Source organism: Prionailurus bengalensis, chromosome C2, assembly GCF_016509475.1.
Source record: "Prionailurus bengalensis isolate Pbe53 chromosome C2, Fcat_Pben_1.1_paternal_pri, whole genome shotgun sequence".
Taxonomy (NCBI): domain Eukaryota; kingdom Metazoa; phylum Chordata; class Mammalia; order Carnivora; family Felidae; genus Prionailurus; species Prionailurus bengalensis.
This window is the reverse complement of record NC_057350.1, coordinates 33,697,589-33,718,636: the sequence shown is the minus strand read 5'-3', so window position 1 is coordinate 33,718,636 and position 21,048 is coordinate 33,697,589.

The following is a 21,048-nucleotide window of genomic DNA, read 5'->3' as shown; positions in this document are numbered from 1 at the left end:
GAGCACTCTCAGAATATATCTATGGGTCAGTTAATAGCGGGAGGTGGAAATTTTTTCAGAGAAAAGGTTGAGAGAAGTTTGAAAATTTAGGAAATGCAGACTTAAGATTCCAGTGAAGGGACTAAGAGAACAGGAAAAAAGGAAGATCTGTAAATTGAGATGCACAAATCAATATGAAAAGAAAAGACTTGGTGTTGATGGATGAAAAGGCTACTGGTGCTGACAGAGGTAAACAGGAACATCAGGAGGATAGGATTCCATCTGATAGTCTAATGAAGGTGTGTTGGCAAATGACTTAAACAAACCTGTGCCCTTAGTTTCATGATATGATTGATCTGGCCTTAAGTAACCTGTCTCCCCATCTGGCAGCCTGGAGAAAGAGCACTTTTATGGGAAAACAACACAACAAAAGTTCAGGGTATCTTATCTGCAGTGTAGCTTGAGATAAAGGCAATAATCCTTTGTATGGTATTTATTATTATCCAAACTCTAAAGATAAGGAAGTTAAATCACAGAGAGGTTAAATGCTTTCTTCAATGAAAAACCACTAACAGCTTGTATGCTCTTGGCATATTAGAGTAGCTGACACTGGAATATCACTGCCTCAAAAACAACTAAAAGTCTGGAGAAAAATATGAGACGATAGCCTTTGAACATTAGAGGGTAATCAGCTCAGGACTGTGATGCCTGGGGCAGCGAAAACAAAGCAAGTGAACTCTACAATTGCCCAGGGCTTCTGCCTGAAAACACTTTCTAGATGATATTACTTTGAGATGGAGCCCAAGCAGAGCATGGCTTTCACACTGAGGTGAGAAGACAGTTCAGAATGGCTGAGGGGACTGCAATTTGTGCAGAGTATTAGAAAAGAGAGTGTTGCATTGAGAAACAGCTCCAGGAGTATGATAAAGCTTTCCTTGAATTTGTCACTGATGACAAATTCGCGTATGTGTAGCATGAAATTCTGGGAAGGTGGGCAACGTCTCACTCTAGTACAGTATAGTGGAAAGTCTCCAGAGCTCACACAGGGTTAGGATATGTCTGAGTCCTGTTCAATGTAATGGTGAACCTATTGTGCTCCCAGCAGAGACCCCCACAGAGGTTATGTCTCAATAGTTGGCTGTACTAGCAATACAGCCAGCAACAGGTAACAGAACTTAAAACTTTTACTTAAAAGTGAAAATATATGTCAGAAGATCTACATGAGCCATACATATCTGATCTGCCAGCCCAGAGGTCTCCAGTTTTCAAAGAAGTACAACAAATCCAGCACTTAACAATATGGAATACATAGCCATATACAGCAACCCATTAAAACTCAGTAGATATGTTTAAAAAAACAGTAAAATATGATTGATAAGTAGTAGAACAATTAGTCAGTGGAGACTCTAAAAATAGAGCCATGATAAAATAGGCTAACAAAGAACTGAAAATAGTTGCTAAAAATACACAAAAAGTGTTCAAGGATTTAAAGGAAACAGGAACATAAGGGAAAATAAAATGGAAGATAAAAATTAAAATCAAATGGAACATTTAATGATGAGAGTAAAATATGTAAAATAAAAATTTCACTGAGTCAGATTAATAGATACATTTCAGAAGAATAGATTGGTGAAATGGAACTCAGGACGATCAGAATAAACACACAAGCACAAAGAAGGGTCAGAAAAACGAAGAATCTCAGAAATCTATAGGGCAATATAAAAAGATTTAAGATATGTTTATCCAGTCTAAGAAACAGAAGAGTGGAAGGGGAAAAAAGAAAATAAATCTAGGTGATCATCAACATATTCCAAATTATACAAAAACTATAAGCATACATATTTAAGAAGCTCATTTAACCTCAAAAAGTATGATATTAAAAAAACCCACACCGGAACATATAATTAAATAGTTGGAAAAATAGGGATACATAAACCTTAAAAGGAGCAAGAGACGAATGACATTACAAACAAACACCAAAAAGAATAACTGTAGACTTTCCATCAGAGAAAATGTAAACAAGAAGAAAGTAGGAAGAGCTTTAAAGTATTTAGAGGGAGGGGATGCCAATCTAGAATTCAACCCAGTAAAAGTATATTTCAAAAATAATGTAAGATGTCTGCTTCTGCCCATGAAGAATTAACTTCTTTGTCAATTGTCCTCTTGCCAGAAACAACTAGAAAATAGGACAAAATATGTAAAACCACTCTCCTCAGGGACTAGATCAGGGCAGCTCAGGATTGCAATCTGGGAGAATGGAACCAAGTGAGGTGAGCTTGATAATTGCTCAGCTCGTTGCTGGGAAATGGTTGTTAGTCTGCAGCACGAAGAGGGAGATCTCAAACAGAGCCTAGGAATACACACCGGATTGAAGTGGCCAGAATCAGCAGAGCATAGAATCAGAAAAGAGGGAGCTGGACAGAAAGAAATCACACCAGACCTCGGCAGATGAGTCCAATGCAATATTTGGCAAATATTGGCCGGCTACTGATCTGTATGTAAATGGTGTATGGTCAACAAAGCCAGGGTTGACAATTATTGAAAAAGATATTAAAAAAGGGGGTGGGTGGAGAATTCACTGGAGTCTGTGAATAGTTCTTGTTTCTCCAGCCAGCATGAAAAGATTTATGTGGTGGCAACAGTGTTGGAAATAAAGTGTTAGAAAAATAATTGATGGAAAAATAGTAATATTTATTGAATAATTATATAGAAACAGTAATTAGAAAGGGAATTTGACACATCAAATTGGTTTGAGCAACTAGTCAGATAATATTACAAGTATTCAAGGGATGAAATAGTTTTTGAAAGAGGGGTATTAATAACTGTAGGTCATATTATATTTGAAATGCCTGTTAGAAAAAATCCAGGAGAGGTGATAAGTTGACAGATTATCTAATGAGATTTATCAAATATTAAATAGTAGACATCATTATAGATACTAGAGATATGAAAATGTTAATAAGGAAAGATAATTCAATTAAAATGAATTCCATAAATATATAAATATGAAAGCTCACTCATGAGGAAGTAAGTAATCTGAATAGCACTTTACTTTTAAAAATAGAAATCATAGCTGATAAACCTTCCACAGAAAGCTCAGGATGAAATGACTTCAAAAGGTCATTCTACAAAACATTTAAAGAAGAAATAACGAATTATACATAAACTATTCCACTAAATAGAAAAGAAAATAACTCCTAAATCATTTTTTAGAGTCAGCAGTAATTTAATATTACCAGCAAAGGACATTTGGTAAATATTTTTAAGCATACTGGACTTTAGAGAATCTCTTCAACTTGATAAGAACAATCAGGATGAAACCAAAATCTAGCATCATAATTAATAGTGAAAGACTAAATTATTTATCCCCATATTGGAAACCTAATCAAGGATGTTTATTCTTACTTCTGTTCAACATTGTATGGGAAGAGGTGGTCAGTGCAATAAAGCAATAAAAACAAATATAAGGCATACAGTTTAGAAGAAGTAAAAATTTATTTGATCACAGATGACATGATTGCATACATAGGAAATTCTTGAAAATCCAAAACAAAAACAGCTCCTTGAACTAGTAAGTAAATATACCTAGTGACAAAGTTCAACAAACAAACAAAAAACTGAATTACCATGTTACTAGCAATGAACAACTGGAAAACGTAATTTAAACATACAATACCAATGGCACACAAACATAAAATATTAGGAACAAATTAAATGTGCCATGTGAAAACTCGTGCCTCTGAAAACTTCATATGGTGAATGAGAAAATTACATAAAATCCAAATAAATAACGAAGTATACCCTAAAGATATTCATAGATAAGAAAAATTCATTTTGTTAAGATTCTTATTCTCCTTAAATTGATATACAGATTCTATGAAATCCAAATGAAAATCCTCAGAGCTTTTACATTTTTTTAAATCTTGATGTGTAAAAATTGTCAAAATGAAATACAGAGTGGGGCGCCTGGGTGGCGCAGTCGGTTAAGCGTCCGACTTCAGCCAGGTCACGATCTCCCGGTCCGGGAGTTCGAGCCCCGCGTCAGGCTCTGGGCTGATGGCTCAGAGCCTGGAGCCAGTTTCCGATTCTGTGTCTCCCTCTCTCTCTGCCCCTCCCCCGTTCATGCTCTGCCTCTCTCTGTCCCAAAAATAAATAAACGTTGAAAAAAAATTTTTTTAATAAAAAAAAAAATGAAATACAGAGAAGTAGAAAAGCAATATGGATAGAAATGCACATTGGAGGACTTTACTACGTGACATCAAGACTTATAATAAAGCTACAGTAATAAAGACAGTGTGATTTTAACTTAAGGATGATCATATAGCTCCATGGAATATACTATGTTCCATGTATATTAAGAAATAAATTCACATATATGATCCATTCATCAATTCAGTAAATGTCTTTTAAGTCAATAGTGCTAGAAACATTACAAAACTATGTACATATATATGAAAATACTTCAATTTTACCTCACACCAATAAAATTTTACTTGAAATAGTTCACATACTAAATGTAATACATTATAAAACTTGTAGAAAAAACAGGACATAATCTTTACAAACTATGAAACAGATAATAGTTTCTTAGTGACAAATAAAAATACAGTACAAAAGAAAAAATGATAAATTGGACTTCATCAAACTAAAAACATCTTCTTTTCAATAAACATAATAAAAAGCAAACCCTATAGTGTCATAAAATATTCACAAACATGTATAAAAGATGACTTTTATCCAGAATTTATAATGAATACTGCAACTCAATGATGAAAAAACAAATAAGAAAGGGACAAAATATTTATTAGGTACCTCACAAAATTATATAATATGTGACAAGTTATCAGTGAAATGCAAATAAAACCATAGTGAGATGCCACTCACAATCACTAAAATTGTTGAATTGTAAACAAATTACTGAGGATATGGAACGATCATAAGTCTCACTTATTTCTGTGGAATGTAAAATGGTCAAACACTTTGGAAAACAATTTGAGAACACTGGGAATTGATCTGACAGTTTCTTACAGAGTTTGACATACCTTTTTCAGATGACCCAGCAATTCCATCCCTAAGTATTTATGCAAGAGAAATAAACATCCACATCCATACAAGTAATCTGTTCATGGATGCTTATAGAAGCTTTTTCTGAAACCACTCCAAAACTTGGAAATAAGCTAAAGCCTACAACTTCAAAACCAAAACGATCTAACTATCCTTTAACAGGTAATGAATAAACAAACTGTACTACCCACACAAAGGAATACTCCTCAGTAATGATAGGTACTACTCGTATACCCCAAAGCAAGGATTAACCTCAAAAGCATTTTTCCAAATTAAAAAAAAAAAAAAGAAAATATGAAAGAGCGCATATTGTGTGATTTAACTTTATGAAATTCTAGGAAAAGCAAATCTAATCTTTAGTGCCATAAGTAGATGTTCCTGGACCCAGGGAGGGGTGAGGAATGGATAGAATGACTATGATAATGGTAGTTTCATCGGTGTATATATTTGTCAAAGCTACTGAATTTCACACTTCAAATGGGTATAAACCAAAAAAGACTAATTTAGAGAAAAAAGAAGCAGATAATAGTACAGATGGATTTAGAACTAATCTATTTAATTCATTTCTAGAGTTAAGCCTGTAGACACAGAAGGACTTGTAAGAGCTCAGAATAGTCACTCCTAAAGCAAATGAAGAAAGAAGTAATTCTCTGTCTTCCTCACCCCCTTTCTTCTCTTCCCTCTTCTCCTCTCCCTCTTATGCACAGATAATATAAATGTAAAACATTTGTGTGATATATGTGCAGTTTGCGAAAATAAGGTATTGGGAGGAACACTGGAAAATTTTCAAAAGTTCTTTTTTATAGTAAAAAATATCTTTAAAAATAAAAAGTAATTCACCTCGCTTGACTGTTTCTAAATTGATGAGGAAGGAATAATTTATGAGTCTATTTTTACATATTTAATTGATCCGTAATAGATATAATAATGGGTTACTGTTTTTTCCTCCAAAGTATCTTGTAATTAGTGTAAAATTGTTATAACAAGATTCATGCAAGCCTTAAATCATGATACATTTTTAAATTTAAAACTGCTCCCATGTTTTCCTTTAAGATTGATTTGAGTTAGCAAAATCACAAAGAATCTTACATTTGTGAAGAGGCATCTAACAATTATGACCCTAAAAGGAATCCTTCCATTTAGTTTTTTAACAGGTGGTTAAGCTACAAAATCTTAATCTTTACCAGATTAAATAACAAATGTTTACCCTTCTAAATCTCTACATATCTTACACATTCAGGTATTTCTTTCACATTAAGTATTTCTTGTCCATTTGTATTTTTTTTGTCTTTCACCAATTAGGAAATATATCTTTTCCTTTCATCTTTTTACTGTATTGTAATAGCAAAAGAGGTTATTATAACCCAGAAGTTTAGAAAGCCACCAACACTTTATGATACCTTTTATAGTGGGGTCTATATAGCTAATTATTCTGAGAAAAAAAAAATAAAAGGGAACAGGGATTTAATTGTGGCAGGGAAACTTAATGGCCATAAACTTCATACTTTGGGGACAATTAAAGCCTGGTGCATCTTGTTGCTTGTTTGTTGTTGTTTATATTGAGTGATTCTGTAGGGTACCCTGGTACTGATAGGATCTCTAGTATGCATAAATATAAATGACAACATTGTTTTCACACCCTTACTCAGGTTGAGATAAATAGGGAATTGAATTAAAGTTAATGTTATTTTTTCCACAGCCATGCCCTTGAAAACTTTAAAATAATTTTAAAAAATATTCTCAATACTTAAAAAAAAATCTCAATAGTTACATTCTATCATCTTGAGACACTCTTTTTCTGTTTTACCTTGAAGAAAAAAATGGTGCATCATTTGAATCCACCAGAAAACTGGTTAATTAGCAAATAACAATGATAATAGCAGGAGAAGTGTCAGTATTAATAATAATAAATAAAAAATCAAGTTTCACTTGGACATTTTGACACTTCCCCTATAGAACAGGGTTGAGGACAACCATACTCGATAGCATTATCCAAACTGAACAGTTAGAATACTGAAAAGCCTTCCTCAATGATGAGGGTATATGCCTGAGATAGTCATAGATTGAACAGCACTCACAGAAGTCCCCATGCTGGACAGAGGACAGGAGTCAGAGGATGAAAGAACAAGTTTTCACAACCTTGCATGTTGGCACCACCCCAAATCCAGAATAATATGAATCATGAATAGAATTGCTTTCAGTGAACCTGACCACTGGAAAAAAAGGAGAAGTATCACAATATAGGAAAGAGGAAACTGGATTGCTCTCATTGGCAATAACATGGAGTGAGTGCTTGACACGAAGTTTTACGATACTCACTTGCATTGCAAGGTAAGATTTATTTTAGCCTACCTGAATGTTAAGTAATATAAAGTACAATAGAAAATACTTCTTTATAATTCCCTGCAGTTATCCTTTTTTCTATCACCAAAGGCTATCAAACTTCTAATTTGTGTTTCATGAATGACTTTAGCATCCGTACTCCATTATCTGAAGTGGATCTCAACCCTCTACTCAATGGTAGTGGTGCTCCAACATTCAGACTCCACTTAATATTTGTCTCTTGGACTCACGGATTTTATCACAGTTGTTTTGTTTCTTTTTGTAAGGACTACCACGTTTATTGCATTTATTGTTACACATTTTTATTGTTAATTCAAGATTAACCTCTTTGAATAACTAAAAATGACTGCAATTTTTTTTCATAGGTAGGTATATATATAAGTAAAATTATCTGTGTGTGTAAGACATATGTGAGATACTCAATTTCAAAAATGTATTCAACATCTATGTGTGTTAGTATGCACGTAACAAAATTTTATACATGCATATTGCATTTTTTAGAAAGTAGGAGAAAAATACACACTATTCCTGTAATTATCAGTGATTATTGTTAAAGATAATTTACATTGTTGCACCATATGCCAACTAACAGGATATAAATTATAAAAAGGAAGTAAATTATTATACAAAAGAAAAAAAGATAAATTGCATTATTGTTTCTAACAAGTTTTTATATGAAAAACCACATACTTTCTTGGAATCTATCCTACAGAAAATTGAATAGATGTGAGCAAAAAATATATGTGTAAAGATGTTCACTGTATGTAATTACTAAAAGGATAATTTAAAACAACATCAATTTCCATCGATTAACTACATGAATGATGATATGTATAGACTGAAAATAATTATATAGACTTGTAAAAGCCATTTGTTTATATAAGAAATATGTACATTTACTGATATTAAGGGAAAGAATCAATAAAGAAACAGCTAATAAGATTATTTTTTCTCTAAAAATACATGGCTAGGAAATTTTTACCAGTTAACTTTGTTACATTTGAAACTTTTATGGGCAGCAAGCATGATTTTATAATTCATTTGCTATTGAGAATAAGATATAAACAGTTCAACGTATTCATAGGACCAGGACATATGGATCTAAAATGTTTCATTTTTAGTAATTTATTAATTTTAATCCAACCATTATTATAACCCTAGTTTCTGTAATAAGAAAATTCATTTACTTTAACAAAAGCCACTAGGGGCACCTGGGTGGCTCAGTCGGTTGGGCGTCTGACTTCGACTGGGGTCATGATCTCCGGTTTGCAAGTTCCAGCCCCGCGTCGGGCTCTGTGATGACAGCTCAGAGCCTGAAGCCTGCTTCTGATTCCGTGTCTCCCTCTATCTCTGCTCCTCCCCTGTTCACATTCTGTCTCTCTCTCTCAAAGATAAATGAACATTAAAAAAAAAATTAAAAAAAAAAAACAGAAACCACTAATAGTTTAGATTTAACAAAATAAATGCAGGGCAGGGAGTGAAAGTAATATATAGGTGAAACACCACTAAGTTTACATCACTTGTGATTCAAAGACAAATTATTAAATAGTACATATAATTTATTTCTTTTTTGCTAGTTTATTTTAATGAATCTTAATATCACACAGACAATTAAATTAAGCCAGAAACATAATCAAGTAAATAATAATCAATGAATTAATTAATAGGCATTTACTGAATCACCAAATGTTTTAAAATTTTATAGTTTTCTGAAAATAAGTGAAATATATGTAAAATGTACTCTATGGACATAAATATTTATGTATATATCATGGTTCTAGACAGAAAGGAAATACAGAAAAAGGAAACGTATTTATTATTAGATATGAGTCTACATTCAAAGAATAAAATGCATTGTATTTTTCATTTTATTTAATGGATACCTGTCCTTGTTACCATGGAAGTACGAATATGAACATACAGTTTGAATAATTTAGAATCCAAGAAAGTGTCCGTAGCTGCTCTCACAATCTAAATGGGGGACAATTGTGTTTATAGTTACTTTAGTTTCCAAGACAACATGATATGCATTCATGTGACTCTATGGAAACCAACAAACTTGTAATTGATGTTCATCCCTTGTGCTAGACAAACTCTGTGGGTTCTCAATATAAATGCTAATAGAAGGAAGGTGGGCAGCTCCCCGCCTCTGTGTTTCAAATTGTACATCCAAGTCTCAAATTACCTTGGCATATCTCCTACATGGAAGTTCTATATAGATATAATATTACATTATTATTTATGCCATACATAGAATATGACTTGATTTTTAGTGACAAAATTATTTCTAAACATTTATCAGAAGAAAACACAGTTTATCCCCATTTCTAATCTACTAGGGTTTTTCTGGATAAAACAAGGTTTTAGGAAAAATTCTTCTAAAAAAATTATAGTAAGAACTTTAACACATCATTCATTAAGAATTGCCAGACTGGATACCTGAAACCAAATTTCCTGCCATTTATATGTTTACTGATTCTGTTTAGCAAAGTTCAGTCCACACAGTAAGAAGATCCTGAAAATCCTCCAACAATAACAAAAATGGGCAAAATAAATGGCACAATAGTTATCTCTGATACACCGTCTTTTAATTTCCCTTAAAATCTTCACAAAAGCAAGTGCATACTTTCCATCAATCTAAAAATTTTAAATAATTAATATAAAATAATTACAATCTTCTACTAACTGCATGAATATTAACGTGGTAAAGCATGATTGTTAGGAAAGAAGCTCTGTGGAGGATTTAGTTCTCATTTTATAATTTCACAAAATTAGATCCATAGGATTTGTGCCATTGAAAAGTAGGCACCATTGGCTGTATTGAATATGCTCACATATGGGAAGAAGCTAGATCCATTTCCTCTCATTTCTTCCTTAAGCAGTGCTCAATAAACAAATTAAGGAATGATATGAATTTCAACCCAGGAAAAAGCATAGAACTTAGAATAATAAGGTTGTGGGAACAATGGATAACTAGATCCAACATCTATAAATGGAGAAGATATTCACTGTCTTCCAAGTTAACAATGAGATAAAAACCATTCCAATACAAATACTAATGGCAGTGAGATGTTTTGCTAAAATGGCAGTGAGCACTGGTTGGTGATCAAAGGAATCTCAAACAATTTTACTATTGGCAAAAGTTTATTTTTCAGAATTACAATAAATTACCTTCATCTGAGCATCTGTTAGCAAATTAGTAACTAATTCAGGTGAATATACACCTTCCTGATCGATTCCTGGATATTCTTGTAGTGTTGCCAAGAAAGTATTTATTTTCCCTGTACATTTTAAGAAGTTCACGGAATTAAAAATCATAAAGATAAAAAGAAATAATTCCCTTTCACTTCATTCTCGAACCTCAGGCTTACCAAATGAGAATAGGAAGGAGATTAATCTCCCCATACATTAAATAGAATGATACTTGACTATTACTTACTTTGCAGACACAATACCCATTCATAGTTGGCATGCAGATCATGTACTGAATGTGTTGAATAAAAGAATAATTGAATAATTGAATGAAATAATGTAAGAATAAGTCTTTGGTTATTCCAAGGACTTAGTTAACGAAGATATCCTTAATACCATCAAAGTGTCAATAATTTTGACCTCTATCTCACCAGGTCTTCACAATTTTTATTCAAGATGGGATAAAACTAAATTTTTAAGTGCCTTGAACAAATAATCTTTAATCTATTCATCACATTTGGTGAATTGCAACAAAAGATTCAAAAATGGGTGATATCTGGGTAAAATACCATATGTTAAGAAACACCTCTCCCTAATATTTAGAAGTTTAAGGGCTTACAAGAATTCTGACATATGTTGTCTGAATTCTACAGAAATTTCACTAACAATTGTGAAAATGGAAATAAACTGACTAATCATTAGTTTAACTATACTTGTACAGTACAAGGGAAGATAGAAAGATGATGCATTCTTTCCTCATTAGCTAACTTTCAAACCAGGGGTTGTCAGTCTATATCAACCAGAGAACAAGGCAGACATCCTTCTGTTTCATGTATGAGGAGATTTATCCGCTTCCTATTCTCATTAGGTAAGCCTGAAGTTGGAGAATGCAATGAAACGGGATTATTTCTTTGTATCTTCGTATTCTGTGAACTTCTTAAAATGTATAAGGAAAAAACAGTTACTGTATTTTCTTGGTAACCTTACAATAAGAACTGTGTTGTCAAAAAGATATTAGTTGAAAGCTACTTTTGTTGCCTAGAGTCAACTTTGGTCTTAAAACTACCTTAATGGGGGCGCCTGGGTGGCTCAGTCGGGTGAGCGGCCGACTTCGGCTCAGGTCATGATCTCGCGGTCCGTGAGTTCGAGCCCCACGTCAGGCTCTGTGCTGACAGCTCAGAGCCTGGAACCTGTTTCAGATTCTGTGTCTCCCTCTCTCTGACCCTCCCCATTTATGCTCTGTCTCTCTCTGTCTCAAAAATAAATAAACGTTAAAAAAAAAAAAACACTACCTTAATGTATTCCAGGATGTGTATCTGGAATATCACATGTGTATATATCACATGTACCTGCAGTTTTAAAGGAAAGGAATCACTAAGGTCTTTTAAAAGACATCCACAAGGGATGTTACCTCGTTATGCTATTCATTTTTAATTTGAATGCATTTTCATGTATAGCATCCTCTTGTAGCAATTATAGTTTTGAAAATGTGGGTACCAAAAAACACTGTATTTATACTTAATTCAGTATAACTTAAGGTATTTATGGAAAAGAATCTTGCCTTATGGATTTAATAAACAAAAATAACTTTAGGAAATCATATAGCTTAACATTCCATCGTTACCTAGGAGAAAACCAAGATCCACAGATTAGTGACTAGCCTGCATTCAAGTAGTCTGTTACTTTAAAAACTAAAGTAATGCAAAATTATAAGTCAGACTGAGAAAGACAAATACCATATGATTTCACTCACATGTGGAATCTAAAACACAAAACAAGTTAATAAATAAAAAGCAAAATCAGACTTGTAAATACAGAAAACAAACTGATGGGGGCGTCTGAATGGTTCCTTCTGTTGGGTGTCTGATCACCTCAGGTCATGATCTCACGGTTCAGGAGTTCAAACCCCGCATCCTCTGTGCTGACAGCTCAAAGCCTGGAGCCTGCTTCTGAATCTGTCTCCCTCTTTCTCTGCCCTGCCCCAGCTTGCAAGCTTTCTCTTTCTCTCAAAAATAAATAAGCATTAAAAAAAAGAGAGAGAAGAAAGCAAACTGATGGTGTCAGAGGGGAAGGGATGAAAAAATGGGTGAATGGAAGTGGGAGATACAGGTTTTCAGTTATGGAATGAATAAGTCATGGGAATATAAGGCAAAGCATAGGAAATATAGTCAATGATATTGTGTGTATTTTATAGTGTTGTATGATGACAGAGGGTAGCTACACTTGTGAGCATAGCATAGCATAGAGAGCAGTTGAATCACTATGTTGTACATCTAAGACTAATTTAACATTGTGTGTCAACTGTACTTATTTTTTTTTTAATTCACTGCATAATTTTCTTGTACAACCATACTCAGGATGTTATGAAATAAATTACTATTTGTTATAAAGGAAAATCTTAAAACCACGTCTGTTCTTTGTAAGTTTAGTAATAGATAAATTTCCCCAAAATTTTCCAAGTACCTGTGCCAAGAGGGCTATCTATATGAAGATCAAAGATCAAAGATAGTCATCTAAATAAAGCTCTTTTTTACACTAAAAACATCATTTCCTCAGGAGTGTTTCTCAGGAGCACACTAGTATTGTTTTCTCCCTTTACATCCAAAGATCTACACACACACACACATACACACAAACAATGATCGTAACTTGATATAATATTATAGGCACACATACACACACACACACACACACACACACACACACACACAAAAACCTTACCATGATTTATGAAAGTGAGTATTATTGGGAAATTGCAGTTCAAAATGGTGATGTAGGAAGACTGAACTAGCCTCTTTCATGAACCACACCAAATTATATCTGTTAATAGAACAATTCATCCTGAAGATCAGAGGGCTGAGTAAACTGCTACTGAACAACTAAAGACAGAGATAACAGCAAGAAAACGGCAAGAGAGACAGTTTAAAAGAGTAGCATATACAGCCACAGCTCCAGACAGCCAGCAAAAGTCACTAAGCATATACATAGTCTGCACAAGAGTCACCATTCACAAGATCACTCTTTCAACTTTAGGAGAAGTAACCATTTTGCCTAATCCATAGAAATAAATACAAAATTCAAGCAAAATACACTCCAAAAGAAAGAAAAAGAAAAAAAATCTATAAAAGAATTAAATGAAGTAAAGTAAAACAATACGCCAGATAAAGAACTTAAAGTAGTGGTCATAAAGATACTGGGCTGGAGAATAGAAAGGAAGAACTTAGTGAGACCTTTAATAAAGAGATAGAAAATGTTAAAAAGAATCAATCAGAGTGGAAGAATACAATAACTGATACAAGAAAACACACTAGAGGGAATCGACAGTAGATTAGAGAATGCAGAATAGCATATCAAGAATCTGGAAGACAGGGTAAAGAAAAAGTACACAAGTGGAACAACATAAAAAGTTTTTCAGAGGGAGGCAAACCATAAGAGACTCTTAAATACTGAGGGTTGATGGGTGGGGCAGGGGAGAGGGGAAAATGGGTGATGGGCATCGAGGTGGGTATTTGTTGGGATGAGCACTGGGTGTTGTACATAAGTGATGAATCACTTGAATCTACCCTTGAAACCAAGAGCACAGTGTATGCACCGTATGTTAGCTAACTTGGCAATAAATTGCATTAAAAAAATAATAATTAATAAATAAAAAGTCAAAAAAAGAAAAAGAAAAGAATTTTTTTAATGAGGATAGATTAAGAGATCTTTTGGACAACATCAAGCAAACAGACATTTCCATTAATTATAGTAGTCCCAGAAGAAGAAGAAGAAGAAGAAGAAGAAGAAGAAGAAGAAAGAGATAAAGGTGTAGAAAATTTGTTTGAAGAAATAATAACTGAAAACTTCCCTAACCTAAAGAGGGGAATAGGGAAATAGACATCCAAGTCCAAGAAGCACAGAGAGTTGCAAAAACACCAAAGCACATGGCACATAATAATTAAAATGTCAAAGGTCAAAGATAGAGAATCCTAAAAGTAGCAAGAGAAAAGCAAACACTTATTTACATGGGAGAACCTATTATACATAAAATGTGGAGAAGGAAATAAAAGGGAAGAGAAGAAGACAAAAAAGAAAAACATTTTTTTTTTACAATGTGTTTGAACTTAAATGACCATCAAACTGATATGGACTCTTATTAGGATGTTAAATGCAAATCTCATGGTAACTGCAAACCCAAAACCTATGGTTAGACACACAAAAAAGAAAGAAAGAAAGCTAAACAAAAAATTATAGATATTTATCAATCACAAAGAAAGGGAGAAAAAGAAGAAGAAAGGAACAAAGAAAAACTATAAAAACAATGAGAAAACAAAATTTTAAATGGCAAAAGTGCATATTGATCAATAATTACTTTAAATGTAAATTACCTAAACGCTTCAATCAAAAGACATAGAGTGGAGGAATGGACAAAAAAACATGACCCATCTATATGTTACCTATAAGTGACTCACCTTAGACCTACAGACACATACAAAATTTACCATGCAAATAGAAGTGGGGAAAAAAAAAAGCTAGGGTAGCAATACTTACATCAGAAAAAAACAGACTTTAAAACAAAGATTGTAACAAGAGATGAAGAAGGGCCTAACAGGGATGACTGGGGCGGGGGGGGGGGGGCTCCATTGGTTAAGCTTCCAACTTCAGCTCAGGTCATGATCTCAAGGTTCATGGGTTTGAGCCCTGGGTTGGGCTCTGTGATGACAGCTCAGAAGGAACTTTCTTTAGATTCTGTGTCTCCCTCTCTCTACTCCTCCCCCACTACTCTCTCTCTCTCTTTCTCTCTCTCTCTGTCTCTCAAAAAAAAAATTAAAAATGAATAAAAAAATAAAAGGACCTAACTTTATGATAAAGGGATCAATCCAACAAAAAGGTATAACAATTCTAAATATTTATAAACCCAACCACTGGATAACATAAACACATAACATAACATAAACACATAAAGAGAGAAACTGATGGTAATACAATAATAGTAGGGGACTCAACATTCCACTTATGTCAACGAATAGATCATCCAGTCAGAAAATCAAGAAGGCAGCAATGTTTTGAATGACATATTGGACCAGATGGGCATAACAGATATATACAGAATATTCCATCCAAAAATAACAGAACGCACATTCTTTTCAAGGGCACATGGAATATTCTCCAAAATAGATTACATATTAGTCCATAAAACAAGCCTCAATAAATTTAAGAAGATTGAAATCATACCATTCATTTTTTCAACCACAATGGTGTGAAAATGGAAATAAATTGCCAAAAAAAAAAAAAAAAGGAAAAAAACACAAACACATGGAGACCGAACAACACAATACTAAAACGACTAATGGATCAATGAAGCAATCAAAGAAGAAATAAAAACAAAATACATGGAAACAAATGAAAATGAAAAGACAAAGCTCCAAAATCTCTGGGACACAATGAAAGCAGTTCTAAGAAGGAAGTATACAGCAATACAGGTATACCTCAAGAAATGAGAAAAATCTCAAACAATATAACCTTATGCCTAAAAGAACTAGAAAAAGAAGAACAAGCAAAGCCCAAGGTGAGTAGAAGAAAAGAAATAATAAAGATCAGTGCAGAAATAAATGGCAGAGACTAAAAAAAAAATTAATTAAATTAAAAAAAAGAAAAAAAAATAGAAAAAATTGATGAAACCAAGAGCTCGTTCTCTGAAATGATAAGCAAATTGACAAACCCTTAGCCAGACTCATCAAAAAAAAAAAAAAAAAAAGAGAAAGGAACCAAACAAAATCAGAAGTAAGAGAAGTAACAACTGATATCACAGAAATGCAAAGAATTATAAGAGAATACTATGAATAATTATATGCCAACAAACTGGAAAACCTACAAGAAATGTAGAAATTCCCAGAAATATATGATCTTCCAAAACTGAACCAGGAAGAAATAGAAAATCTGAATATATGAATTATAAGTAATGAAATTGAATCAGTAGTCAAAAAACTGCCCGAAAAATAAAGATAAAGGACCAGATAGATTCACAATTTTACTAGACATTTATAGAAGACCTAAATACCTATTTTCCTCAAAGTATTCCAAAAAATTAAAAAAAAAAAAAAGAAAGCTTCCAAATATATTCTACGGGGCTAATACTACTCTGATACCAAAACCAAAGCCATCCCAAAAGAGAAAACTACAGACAAATATTCTGATGAATATAGATGGAAATATCCTCAACAAAATATTAGCAAACTTCATACAACAATATATTAAAAAATCATTCACCACAATCAGGTGGGATTTATTCTTGGGTTGGAAGGAAGATCCAGTATTTGCAAATCAATCACCATTACACCACATCAGCAAAACAAAGAATAAAAATCATATGATCATTTCAATAGATGCAGGAAAAGCATTCAACATGATTCAACATCCATTCATGGTAAACACTTGCAGTAAAATGGGGTCAGAGGGAACATACCTCAAAAATGAAGATTACTAGACATACCCAGAATCAGTGGTGCTGCATTTTTTCCTCTGGTTTAGCCTTTATGCAGTATTATAGTTTCAAGTGTAGTTGAAGAACCATTTGTGGGGGACCTCAGTGTATTTTTTTAAAAGCAGCATAAATTAATGCCACACAGTAAAACATGTAATGTTTGAATTTTTCTAACATTAGGATTTATTCAAGAAGTTTTTGTAAAACTGATTTCCTCTTCTCCCATTGTTTTTAACCTATGTTATAATTGGGAGATAAATGAAGACTTTTTTAAAAAAATAAAACATGTCTGCCCAGGCTTTGAGATTTTTCCAAATCCTGAATGACATTTGAAGCTGCTTTCCTGTGTTCAGTTTAAGCTTGTGGCTGAACAATAATCCAAGATTGTGAGATCTGACTGCATCTAAGATATTGCCATTGGTGGGAATTGTTCTCATCCAGGCATTTAATTCTGTGAGGCGTTTGGAAACATCCACTAGGTCTGTTCATTTACTTGTTCTTACTGTAATGCAAGTCCTTTTAAAAAATCATATGTTTGCCTGTGTTTCACCAATCAAGACATAATGAAATTTCCCAAACCTTTGGGTAAGAGTTAGAATTCCTCAAAGTTATAAAAGCCATAAATAAACTAAGATCTATTACTCAAAGAAATGAGTCTTCTCCGAAAAATTCTATATTCCAGATGAGTGGTACAGTTTAAAACTAAGTTTTTTTCTTCTCTTTTTTAAATCTTTTGTATTTTCATTATCAAAATATATAGCTCTAACTAGCAAATGATTTTTGACGGGGAGAAAAATATGATTCATTAAGATACCTTGAAAGCTTTCATAAACATCATCTCAAACTTTAAGAACACAAGTTGATCATGCCATTAGCAACGTAAAGAATGAGTTCTGTCATAGGTTGGAGGCTCTGTTTAACTCTTGAGTGTTAGCAAAAGGAAAGCTATGGAATTCTCTAAACTAGGCTCTTGATATGGCATGAAATGAGTTACTTTACCTCGTTAAACCTTACAAAAACTAGATAAAAACCATTTGACTTCTGGAATAAGGCCAGTGCAATAATTTTATGATTCCACATGATTTTGTTTTTTTACATATATTCTCTGCTGAGTTGTCATGACAAATCAGTCCTGCTTAGTAGTATAAACTCCTTAACTCTAGGTTAGCCCTTAACCTCTGTAAGTTAAAAACAAAATGAAGTCATTGCAATGAAGGCCACTATTAAGTAGGAATTTTTTCCATCGTGGAAGAGAACGGGAGATATAGAAGTAATAGGCCTTTGATATAAGAGCAGTAATCCAGTAATCCTGAATTAATTTACGCATAAATGAGTTGATGTCTTGTAAAAATGAATAAATAAAGAAACTTAAGGAATGGGAAACAGAGTTACCTCTTTGGGGGCAAAGGAGGAAACATTTAGGTGTAGTTATTGTACTTGGTTACAAAAAGAAAACACAGCACATACATATTTTAGTACTTGAGAGATGAATATTAAAGGGAAATATATTAAATCTAGTAAAAATTCTTCATTACATTTTTTTTAATTCTCTTAAGGATAGTTCCAAAGTCAATGGATTTGGCAATTACAAATATTCATAACTTAAAGTTAACAATCTAAGTTAGACTCTTTAGTATTTTACTTGGGACTTACCATTGCAAAACTATCGAAGATAGACCAATTTTCAGATGTGGTCCTTTTCTCCAATATTTTCTAACTGGCATACTAGAAAAATGAGTTTATTGATCTCAGAGATAAGCAAACATATTTTGGTTTACCCGTTCTAAGAAATAAAGGGTTCTTCTTGGGGTTAAGAGATTTATAGCAACGTTTTATTAGCATTTATTTCTTTTACTTTTACTATGTGCTTTTCCCCCTTACCTTTTGGATGCATTTAAGATTACAAACTTGTCTATAAATCAGTCAAGCAGTACTTATTAACTGCTTACTCTTTGGTTCCAAGTTTAATCATTCAGCTCTATATTCAATCATATCTATAATTTATCATCACATCTAATATTCTGTCTGCATGAGAAAATTCTAGGCATATTTCTTGATAGATTTTTATTTTTTTTTATTTTTTATTTTTTTTAATTTTTTTTTCAACGTTTATTTATTTTTGGGACAGAGAGAGACAGAGCATGAACGGGGGAGGGGCAGAGAGAGAGGGAGACACAGAATTGGAAACAGGCTCCAGGCTCTGAGCCATCAGCCCAGAGCCCGACGTGGGGCTCGAACTCCTGGACCGCGAGATCGTGACCTGGCTGAAGTCGGACGCTTAACCGACTGCGCCACCCAGGCGCCCCGATAGATTTTTATTTTTAATCCCACAAGCAGTACCACTAAAATTATGAGATACTTGCAGATACATTAAAGTATTATTTTAGAATTATCTGAGGCTTTTTTTCATTGTCTTATTGAAAAGCCTCATGAAATAGTTTCATTCAGGATTCATTTTCTGATTAATGTGAAACCTAATGTCTCCAATTAGGACACATTTCAATAAATTAGTAAATTAAAAGTGCCCACCTTGCACCTGTATTGCACTGGATAGTTACCTCATTAGACTTCTTCTAATTTATTTTTTATTTGAAGATTTTTTGTTTGTTTGTTTGGCTTTGGTGACCAATGTCCCTTAGTCAAACTCTACATGCTAACAGAGACATGCAGCTACTATTTTTTTCTGTTTCAATATATAAAAAATAGACTAAAGAGATTTCCTTTATTGGAAATGGTGGTAAAATAAAGATCAGATACACTGTAAACACTGTAAACAAAACAATGAAGATCTGAACCAAATACATATAATGATAGTTTCCAGACATTAAACAATATGCAGAGCATGACTGGGATCTGAGAAAAGAAACAAGCCATGTGAGCTCAATGACTAGCCTAACTAGTAAAATATTTGGAGGAGGGAGGAAGGAGTAGGGAGGGGAAATCTTAAAGAACCTAGAAAACCTAGAGACCTTGCTGAATTAAGAGGACAGAGACTGTGGTTGGGGAGTAGAATAGCTCTTCCAACTGGAAAATGTGAGACAGAGTGCGATAAAGGAGGGAGATACAGAAACAGCTACAGATATTTAAGTAAAGTTTGCCTTATTTAAATAAGACCCTTTGCTGGGCTCCTGACCACTCCGCTATAGTGAGAAACTCGACAAGGCCAGGCAAAGAACCTCAAGGAATTGTAAGATGAAAAATTCCCAAAGTTGAAGCAAAAGAGGGATACATTCAAACTCCAACAAGGCAGAGTGAAGAACTCCTAGAGGTTAAATAGGTCATACATTAGAGACCACAAAGGGATAACAACTGTAATAGAATTGAAGTATTCTTAAAGTGAAGACTAATTTAGACCTTCTATAGAAATGCTTAAAAATAGACTTCAAAGTAGGGGCACCTGGGTGGCTCACTCGGTTGAGCGTCTGACTTTGGCTCAGGTCATAATCTCATGGCTCAGGGGTTTGAGCTCCACATGGGACTTGCTGCTGTCAGTGCAGAGCCTGCTTCAGATCCTCTGTCTCCCTTACTCTCTGCCCCTCCCCAACTTGTGCGCTCTCTTGCACGCATGCTCTCTCTCTCTCAAAAATGAGTAAACATTTAAAAATAAAATAGACCTAAAGCCATCAAATTGATCTATAAGTAACTGCAGGTTAAAACAAGCTTCACATTCTTTCAAGGAGCTGACTGAATCCAGTCAACCTGTAACATTTATAAGGTCCATCATCCTATCAAAATAAATATTAGAGCTATGGAGCCATATACAATAGATACATAATGTATGATGTTATATATATGAATTTCTAAAATCAAACAGAATAAAAATAAACAAGTGTAATATATAGTGGAGAAAGCTGATTTGTCATTTGCAGAGGTCGAAGGATGGTGTAGGGTCTTAAATGGGAAGGGGTACAAGGCAACATTTTAGAATTCTATATATTTATTGTTGTGGCCATGATTACAGGGATACATAAATATATACATTTGTTAAATTTTTTAGACATGTTCAG